This window comes from Phocoena sinus, chromosome 15, assembly GCF_008692025.1.
Source record: "Phocoena sinus isolate mPhoSin1 chromosome 15, mPhoSin1.pri, whole genome shotgun sequence".
Classification (NCBI taxonomy): domain Eukaryota; kingdom Metazoa; phylum Chordata; class Mammalia; order Artiodactyla; family Phocoenidae; genus Phocoena; species Phocoena sinus.
Window position 1 is genome coordinate 11,892,241 of NC_045777.1, and position 8,653 is coordinate 11,900,893.

The 8,653-nt window shown below is 48.7% G+C and overlaps 1 long non-coding RNA gene across 1 annotated transcript; it reads right to left on the bottom strand.

Annotated features, from left to right (window-relative positions):
* Positions 1-1,810: 1,810 nt before the first annotated feature.
* On the bottom strand, positions 1,811-4,519 carry LOC116739918. Its single transcript, XR_004345741.1, has 3 exons — positions 4,382-4,519; positions 3,084-3,248; positions 1,811-1,926 (listed from the first exon to the last, which is right to left on the bottom strand). It is a non-coding gene; the product is annotated as an uncharacterized LOC116739918 (long non-coding RNA).
* Positions 4,520-8,653: the final 4,134 nt, after the last annotated feature.

An 8,653-nucleotide genomic window follows, 5' to 3' on the forward strand; every position in this document is an offset into this window, starting at 1 on the left:
TGCAGTGTGTGGGCTCAGTAGTTGTGGTGCACAGGCTTACTTGCTCCGTGGCATGTGGGATCTTTCTGGACCAGGGATTGAACCTGTGTCCCCTGCATTGGCAGGCGGATTCTTAACCACTGAGCCACCAGGGAAGTCCCCCAGTACTATCTTAAATATCCAGCTCTGTGTTAAACTGGAAAATTTTGTCTCCATCCTTTAGTGGAAATGCCCCTAGGGTTTTTTCAATAAGCATGATGTACTCCACAATATATTTTACCACGTTAAAGAGGTAAATATCTATTTCTATTTTACTGAGTATTCATGATTCTTATTGAATACATGTGCGTGAGTTTTTATCAAGAATGCATGTTGGACTTTCTCAAATGTCTTTTTAGCCCTAAACAGAATCATATGACCTTTCTCCTCATAAATTACATTAATAGATTTTCTAACATTGAAATAGCTTTGCTTTCCTGGAATAAAACCCACTTGGTCATGATGTATTATTCTTTCTGTTGTGCTTACGGTTGTGTTTACTAACATTTTATTTAGAATTTTTGCATTGATACTTACAAGCGAAGTTTGTTACTTTCTTTGTACAATTCTTGTCAGGCTTCAGTATCAACATAATACTTGCTTCATAAAAATAATTGTAACGTTTTCTTTCTTTGCCTTGCTCTCAACTTAACTACCTTAGAATGATCTAGTCTTTAAAAGTTTCATAGGATTTGCCTACAAAACTAGGTAAGATAGGTTTTTTAAAAATAATTAATTAATTTATTTATTTTTGGCTGCGTTGGGTCTTCGTTGCTGTGCGGGCTTTCTCTAGTTGCGGCGGGTGGGGGCTACTCTTTGTTGCAGTGCTCGGGCTTCTCATTGCGGTGGTTTCTCTTGTTGCGGAGCACGGGCTCTAGGCGTGCAGGCTTCAGTAGTTGTGGCTCGTGGGCTGTAGAGTGCAGCCTCAGTAGTTGTGGCGCACGGGCTTAGTTGCTCCATGGCATGTGGGATCTTCCCGGGGATCATACCCGGGCCCCCTCCACTGCGCCACCAGGGAAGTCCCTACACTTATTTTAAAAAACTTGTCATTGGAAGGGCTTGATTTTCCTGTGTCAGCTATTTGCTGATTGTTCTTGTGGGTACTGGGAAGAAAGAGGGTATTTTCTTAGACTTCGTAACTAAAAGGTTCTCTCCTCTCTGCCAAAAAGACAGATTGTTCCCTGCAAATATGTCTTCTCTCTCATTCTTTGTTACACCATCTGTTTCTCAGAATCAAACCAGATCCCAGAGGGCTTATGCTACTCACCCCAGTTCCTACGTTCACTTTTATAAATAAGGAATGCAGCTTTTCACCTCAGGGCAAGACTCATCCCCAGAAAGTACATTTCTGCTGATGTTTTCTGAGATTTGCCGCCACTGAACCCACTCACCACCTCCTGTATGACTTCTGCCCTATTTCAAAGCTGCTTTTGGAAAATTTCACACATACTCTGAAGTCTATGGATTATAACTCTCTCCTGGTTTTGCTAGAAATGGAGTTTGTGGGTTTTTTGGGTTTTTTTTTCATTCTCTTTGATGCCTTGGTATAATTTCTAGAAGGAGGAGGGGAAAATATTAACTTCTGCGGCCATCGTCCTACCCCCGTTCTCTCATTGGGTCCTTTCAGTTCCTCTGAGACATAAGCAGAGCAGTTTTGAGTATTGTCCCCATTTCTGCACGAGACAACAGAGGTTCTGAGGCTCTCGCAGTGCTGTAGGTAGCAGGAGGGCCAGCACTTGAGGTCTGTCTGTGTATCGGATCAACGTGGGTCTTTTTTCTCCTTATCTTCTGGGTCAGGCTGGCGCTCAGGCAGGACAGCAGGGAGTTGAGGTCTGGCTGCCTCATTTGTTCCAATCCAAAGGGCCAAGGCAGCTGGTTGGAAGCCATGGGGCCACCTACACTCCTGTCCTGGGGATATCAAAGGAGGGGGGGGCTTGCCACAGCTGCTCTGCTCCAGCACCGTCCTCTCAGACAGATAGCCTGGAACACAGGCAGGACCACTCCGGAAAATTACCTCCAGCCTGAGATGAGGCCCACATGGAGTTAGCCTGGGAGAGTGGAACAGAAGCCTGCCCAGCTCAGCCCTGCTTGTGTCTGGTAGCTGCCCCCCACCACCCCCACCCCCACCCCCATCCCCCCATCCCCCCCCACCCCATCCCCCCACCCCCACCCCACCCCGCCTCTGGGCTTTTTGCCGACCACATTCCTTACATAATCCTGGCTCTCCCTGGGGAAGGACGCTGGAGGATGGCTTTATTGCAGCTGAAATCCTTGTTTCTTAGAGACCCTCAAGTCTCCTAACCCACAGATATGCCCCCATCATTTAGACAGTTCAGCCCCAAGTCCTGGATGTCAGAAAAGAGGTAATTTCCTCTATCCCTCTGCCTCTAATCCAGACGTGGTTTTTCTACTCCTGTTTGAAAATGACCAAAATGGGGGAGGTTTGTCTTCTTTGCTTCCTCCTCTAAAATTCTTGACAGAGAGGCTAGCACAATGCTGGGAAATAAGTGTTCAGCAAGTGTGTGCTGAAAGAATTTCACTTCTTTTTTTTTTTTTTTTTTTGCGGAACGTGGGCCTCTCACTGCCGTGGCCTCTCCCGTTGCGGAGCACAGGCTCCGGACGCGCAGGCTCAGCGGCCATGTCTCACGGGCCCAGCCGCTCCGCGGCACGTGGGATCTTCCCGGACCGGGGCACGAATCTGTGTCCCCTGCATCGGCAGGCGGACTCTCAACCACTGCGCCACCAGGGAAGCCCAAGAATTTCACTTCTGTAATAAAATCCCTTTTATTAAGTGCCTACAGTACGCACTAGACCCACAATCTTCTCGAGTCCTTCCAACCACCATGGGAAGGAGGCCCTGTCATTTTCCCCTTGTACAGATGCGAAAACCAAGTCCCAAAGCATGGAAAGTAGCCTATTCTGTATCTAACTGGTACAAAGAACATCTAACCAAATTGACTCCAAATGTTGAGAGATAAAGCCTAGATCAGTCAGCTTTTGCTGCCTAACAAAAGCCTCAAAACCTCCATGACTTTTAATAGCAAATTCTCATTTTTCTCACTCACGGGTCTGCAGGTCCGCTGGGGAGTCTTGCTTCAGGCTGTGGGCTGAGCTCAGCCTTACTCCATGAGTAGTGGCCAATGGCAGAAACCAGGAATGTCACACGGAGATACAGGATTCCTCTCGTATCCTTACTCAGAATGGGTATTCTCTGGCCATAGTGGGAGGCTCTGCAGATGTACAGCAAAGGGTATGATTGTCTAATTCCAACACAGGGCAAGTGTCAGAATTATAAACCATGTTCTTTTTTTTTTTTAACATCTTTATTGGAGTATAATTGTTTTACAATGCTGTGTTAGTTTCTGCTGTATAACAAAGTGAATCAACTATACATATATTCCCATATCCCCTCCCTCTTGTGTCTCCTTCCTACCCTCCCTATCCCACCCCTCTAGGTGGTCACAAAGCACCGAGCTGATCTCCATGTGTAGAGACCATGTTCTAATCTACCACAGCATGGTCCTGGGGTAGTTAATTAAACGTGTGACTTGGTGATGACTCTCCTCAGGGCCCAAGATGGCTGCCACAGCACTGAACCTATCTCCAGCCCACTCACACGCTACAGGAGTGTGTTGGTAGTGTGACCAACCTTCGTGGTGGTCCAGGACTGAGGGATTTCCTGCGACATGGGACTTTCAGGACTAAAACCAGGAAAGTCTGGGCAAGTTAGAATGAGGTGTTCACCCTGTGTGTGTAGCAGACTGTTTCTGAATATGTGGGCGCAACTGGAGGTGACGTGTGAGCATGTGTATGTGTGTTGCTATTCCATAGCCCAACATAGGAAACAAATAAACACTCAGTATTACCCGGCTCCCACTGTAATGGTCATTTGGCCACTCTTAATTCCACAGGGAATTTCACTTGGCTGATTTTCTACACAGGCCCCCAACCTGCCCTCATGTCAGCCTGGCCTTCACTGCCTCTGGCTTCCCCCTGAAACTCCACTATACTTCCTTAATTCTACAGAGTGATTTAGTTCAACCTCCCAACTCCAGATCTGTTTTGCGCACCCCAAAATGGCTAAGCCACTGGCCTCTGGCACAACTAAACTCCAGGGCCAAAGTCACGTGGCAGATGTGTGTTATTGGCCCATTCAGTGTTTTAAAATAATGTGAGCCATTATTTCTGGCTTCTCTTGAATCAGAAGACCTGGCCACACTGGGCTATATTTCTGCATGGCCACAGTTGGCTGAACTGAGTAGAGGCAGCTTCCTTTTGGATGGGGTGGTGCTCTCCAGTTTTCCACTGTCCCCACTCTTCCCTATTGCCTCCCTGATATGACAGGCTCACTTCATTCACTTACCTTACTTGCTTGGAGACTTGAGTTTGCCACCCTCTCTTTGGCAGCACAAAAGCAATAGCAGCTTTGCATCTTTTGGTCTCTCCTTCCCCTCCACTCTCAACCTGGCCCAGCTTCTGAAAGTGGAAGAATTTCTTCTTGCACTGATGTGGTTCATGCCTATAAAAGCATATATAGTCAGCTTTTTTGTTGCTGTTTTTTTGCTTGTTGTTTTAGGTGGCAGATGTACTTCTTCACTTCAGCAGCTGTGAAAAGGTACCTCTCAAGTCTTCTGTGTGGAGCCTAGTTGACAGATGGATCATGGATTCATCCTCATAGTTGAGTGGAGGCCATGCTTCCCAGGGGCTTCTCCCAGTTAATCACAGAGGGAGGAAGGGATCCCAAGGCAGGCCCATTTCCTGGAGACACAGGGCTCCTCTAGAGGCTCAAGGACTTCCTGTCAGCCTTACTGAACATTTTTAGAACTGCCCTGTGGTCTACAGCCAACCAATCTTCCTCCCTTCTTTCCCTCCCTCCTTCCTTCCTTCCTTCCCTTTCTTCCAGCCTCCTCTGGCTTCCCCCTCACTTTCCTCCCTGGCCTTTTCCCCAGTAAATTTCTTGTATGTCTCGTCTCATCTTGGCTGTCTCAGAGGACCTGAACTAACACACCCTCCCATAACAGATTTGGATAAACCAAAAGGAAGAGAAAGAGAAGGCTTCCAGGCAGGTAAACAGCATGAGTAAAGCTATGGGGGTGGGAAAGCCCCCGGTGTGTTCACACCACAGGGAAAATAGCCTGTCCTCAGAGGGCATCAAACTCCCAGGCTCCAGTCTATGAAAGGAAGTGTTGTGTGACTTTGGGTAAGTTACTGAGCCTCTCTGGGCCTTGGTTTCACCATCTGCACATTGGGAATAATAATAGTACCCACTTTATAAGGCCTTTGTAGAGATTCAGTGAGTAAATATGAGAAAGTATTTTGAATGGCCCAAATTACCAACTGAAGTTAGAGCTATAATTACAGAAGTATTTACAGCTGCCTATCTCTGATGGGGCTGGTTTTCAGCTTTGAAGAAGGCAACGCACATGTTTTCCTTTCCTGAAACATTTGGTTTGTGGCCTTTAGGACGCAGACATGAACCAGACCTGGTTCCTGGAAGAGAGGAAGCAGGGGCATGGGGTTGGAAGGGCTGTCCTTTCCCAAGCGAAGCCCCCCATTTTCTGAAGGAGTTGGGGCTTGACATTATCCTTATGACCTTACAGCAGCCAGATAAGAGAGTGGAGGTCAGGCGGGGCCAGAGACTTGCCCAGATGTCTTGGCTCTAGTCTTGGACAGCGGACATCTGGACATACTGAGACTCCTACAGGGGAAAGTCCGATGCTTGTCACTGGGTGGCAGCCCCTGGTAGAGCTGGATGGAAGGAGGGGTTTCCTGACGTCCACCTGACATGTGGGCTTCACTTCTCAGATGAAGGCTGGGTTTGAAATCCCGCTGGGTGCCTCTCTGCCATCACCACCACCAGCAACACGTCCACTGCACAGATAAGGTAGTTGAGGCTCAGAGAGGTGAAGTGACTTGCTTAGGTTTCATACAGCAAGCGAGTGGGCAATGTTGGGATTTGGACCTGGCTCTCAAGCCCTTCGCCATGGGCTGAGGGTCACTCTTGGGGTGTCTTCCCTCCTCTTCATTCTTGAGGACATACCAGCCCTGTCCTCTGCAGGGCCCTGTTAGTCCTCACGGGTCAGGGGAATTTGGAATATCTGCTACTTTTCAGAGCCTGCCTGTTCCTGCAAGATGCCATAACCAGAAAGTTGAATGCCCTATTAGCCCAATAAGCATAGAAAGACTGAGCTGTAAAAGAAAAAACAAAAAGCAAAACTAAGGAGATGAAGTGACATTTTTGAATGCTCCTCATGGGCAAGGTGCTTTGGATACATGATTACGTCACGTTATCCTTGGCACAGCCATAACTGGAAGTCATCTTAGTTAGGAAAGTTTTTGGCGGCAAGTAAGAGAAAATCTGACTCACAGTGTCTTCAGCAACAAAGGCATTTGATTATCTCATTAGACAATAAGTCTGGGGGTAAGTGGTTCCAGGAATGGTTCTTCTGCAGCTCTGGTTTGGGGTTCTGCCATTTTCCTGGCCTTCCCTCATAACATCCCCACCATCACATTCTTACACAATGGCCCCCAAAGAAAAGGAGGAGAATAGGGAGGGGAAAAATTCCCAGAAGCCCCCAACAAATGTCCAGATGGTGCTCACGTGGCCACCACTGGACCAATCCCTAGCAAAGAGGGATGTCCCTGGCTGGCTCAGACCAACGCTGGTTCATTCTGTGGGAAGGGGGTGGGGCCATCTTCCTAAACACCTGCTTGATTCGTGAACAAAATCAGATTCTGATAGCAAGGGAGAAGCCAGGGGCCCCAAAACCTTCTTCCCTCTTTGGTGTGTGAGCAGCTGGCCTCCTTCCCTGGGTGGGAGGGGCGGGATTTTGCCCCTGGGCTGAGGGGGGAAGAGGGACATTTTATTTGGGGGGGGATTTGGACTGAGGTGATGCTAGTTTGCACTCAAGCCAGTGGTGTGGGATTGGAGAGCTAACATTTATTGAGCACCTACTGTGTGCCAGGCCCCATGCTGGGTGCAACTGTCCTGTGAGGAAGGAACTGTTCTCCCCATTTCTCAGATAAGAAAACTGAGACCAAGCCTTGATCACACATATGGTGAGAGGCTAGATTGGAATTAAGTGCTAATGGCAGTTGACCCCCACTAAAGTTCACTGTGCGTCCGGCACTCTGACAAGTGTGTCACCTGGATTAGGTCATTTACTCGTCACTTCATCCCCATTTCACCGATGAGGCATCTAGGCTCAGGGAAATGGAGCAGACTGCCTGAGGTCACATGGTTTAGTATTGGCCAAGCCGGACTGTGAACCCCACTGCCAGAAGGCTGCCCCGTGGGGCTCCCCAAATTTGGAGAAAATCCTCCAGGCCTGTTCTGTGGCCTTTTTGGGATTGTCAGCTTTGCTGGTGGGTAAGCTGGATAAATAAACAAGAGATTCAAGAAACTCCTTTTGCCTCTTGCTCTTCTCAGTCTGCTGAGGCCACATGAGGGTCATCCAACTGCCCTGACAGCTGACATTAAATAGACAAATAAATGAAGCTCTAATATGATAGCAGGAAATGTTAAGTACTGTCAAGGAAAAAAAAAAACAAACCCCAAAACAGTTCAAGGCAATAGACAGGGCTGATGTGACTGCCTTAGACCAGGCAGTCAGGAGGGCTTCTTTGAGCAGTTGACAACTGAGCAGAGACAGAGGGATGAGGGATGTGATGATAAAAGCCAGCTGTGCAAGTATATGAGAGAAGAGTGTTCCAATCAGAGGGAATAGCAAGTGCAAAGGCCCTGAGGTGGGAGTGAGTTTGGAACACTTGGGGCAGGGTGAGAGATGAGTGTGGCTGGAGCAGAGTGGGTGAGGCAGAGAGTGGGAGGACATGAGGGCAGGGAGGTAGAGGTGGGAGGGGGCAGATCAAGTCCTTACAGGACCTTGTAAGGACTTGGGCTGTGCTCTGAGTGAGGTGGAGCCATGGAGGGTTCTGAGCAGGATTCAGTAGAGGATCTGACTTAGGTTCTAGCAGGATTCTTCTGACAACTGCGGGGAGAATGGACTGCAGAGAGATGAGGGCAGAAGCCAGGAGACCAGGGAGGAGTAACAGCTCAGCCTGGGGGCTATTGGTAAGATGAAATGAAACCTGTCTCGATTCACCCAGCAGTGAGCAACAGCCCAAGGATTAGAATCCGACATTCTAGGTCCCAGCTCCACACTCTGCTCACTGCCTCACAAAACTCACATGTGCCCTGCACTCCTAGTTTGCACTTCCCTCTACTGACAAGCTCTCATCAATTCTTCACAGCAACCCCCTAAGGTAAAGTACAAGTCTGACCTCTGTCCCCAGATAAGGAAGCGGGTTAAGAGAGGGTAAGTTCCCTGGCCAAGGTTTCCCAGGTGTAAGTGGGGTGGGGTGTGTGTAGGGAGTGGAGAGGGTGGAGTGAGGTCCAGACGCTTCCAGCTGGGAGCCCAGGTTCTCGCCAGTGCCCAGGGGTGGTCTCTTGCAGAGCCACTGGCACCAGAGGCCAACACCCTAAGCACCAGGTAATGTGACAACGTCCACCATATTCTGAGCCCCTGCTGTGCTGCAGGTACACGTGGGTGATGTACACTTATTGTCCCTTACAGCTTGCAGATGAGGGACTCAGAGCCGGGTGCTCTGAGCTCTTGTGCCCCCTCCACTGTAGTTA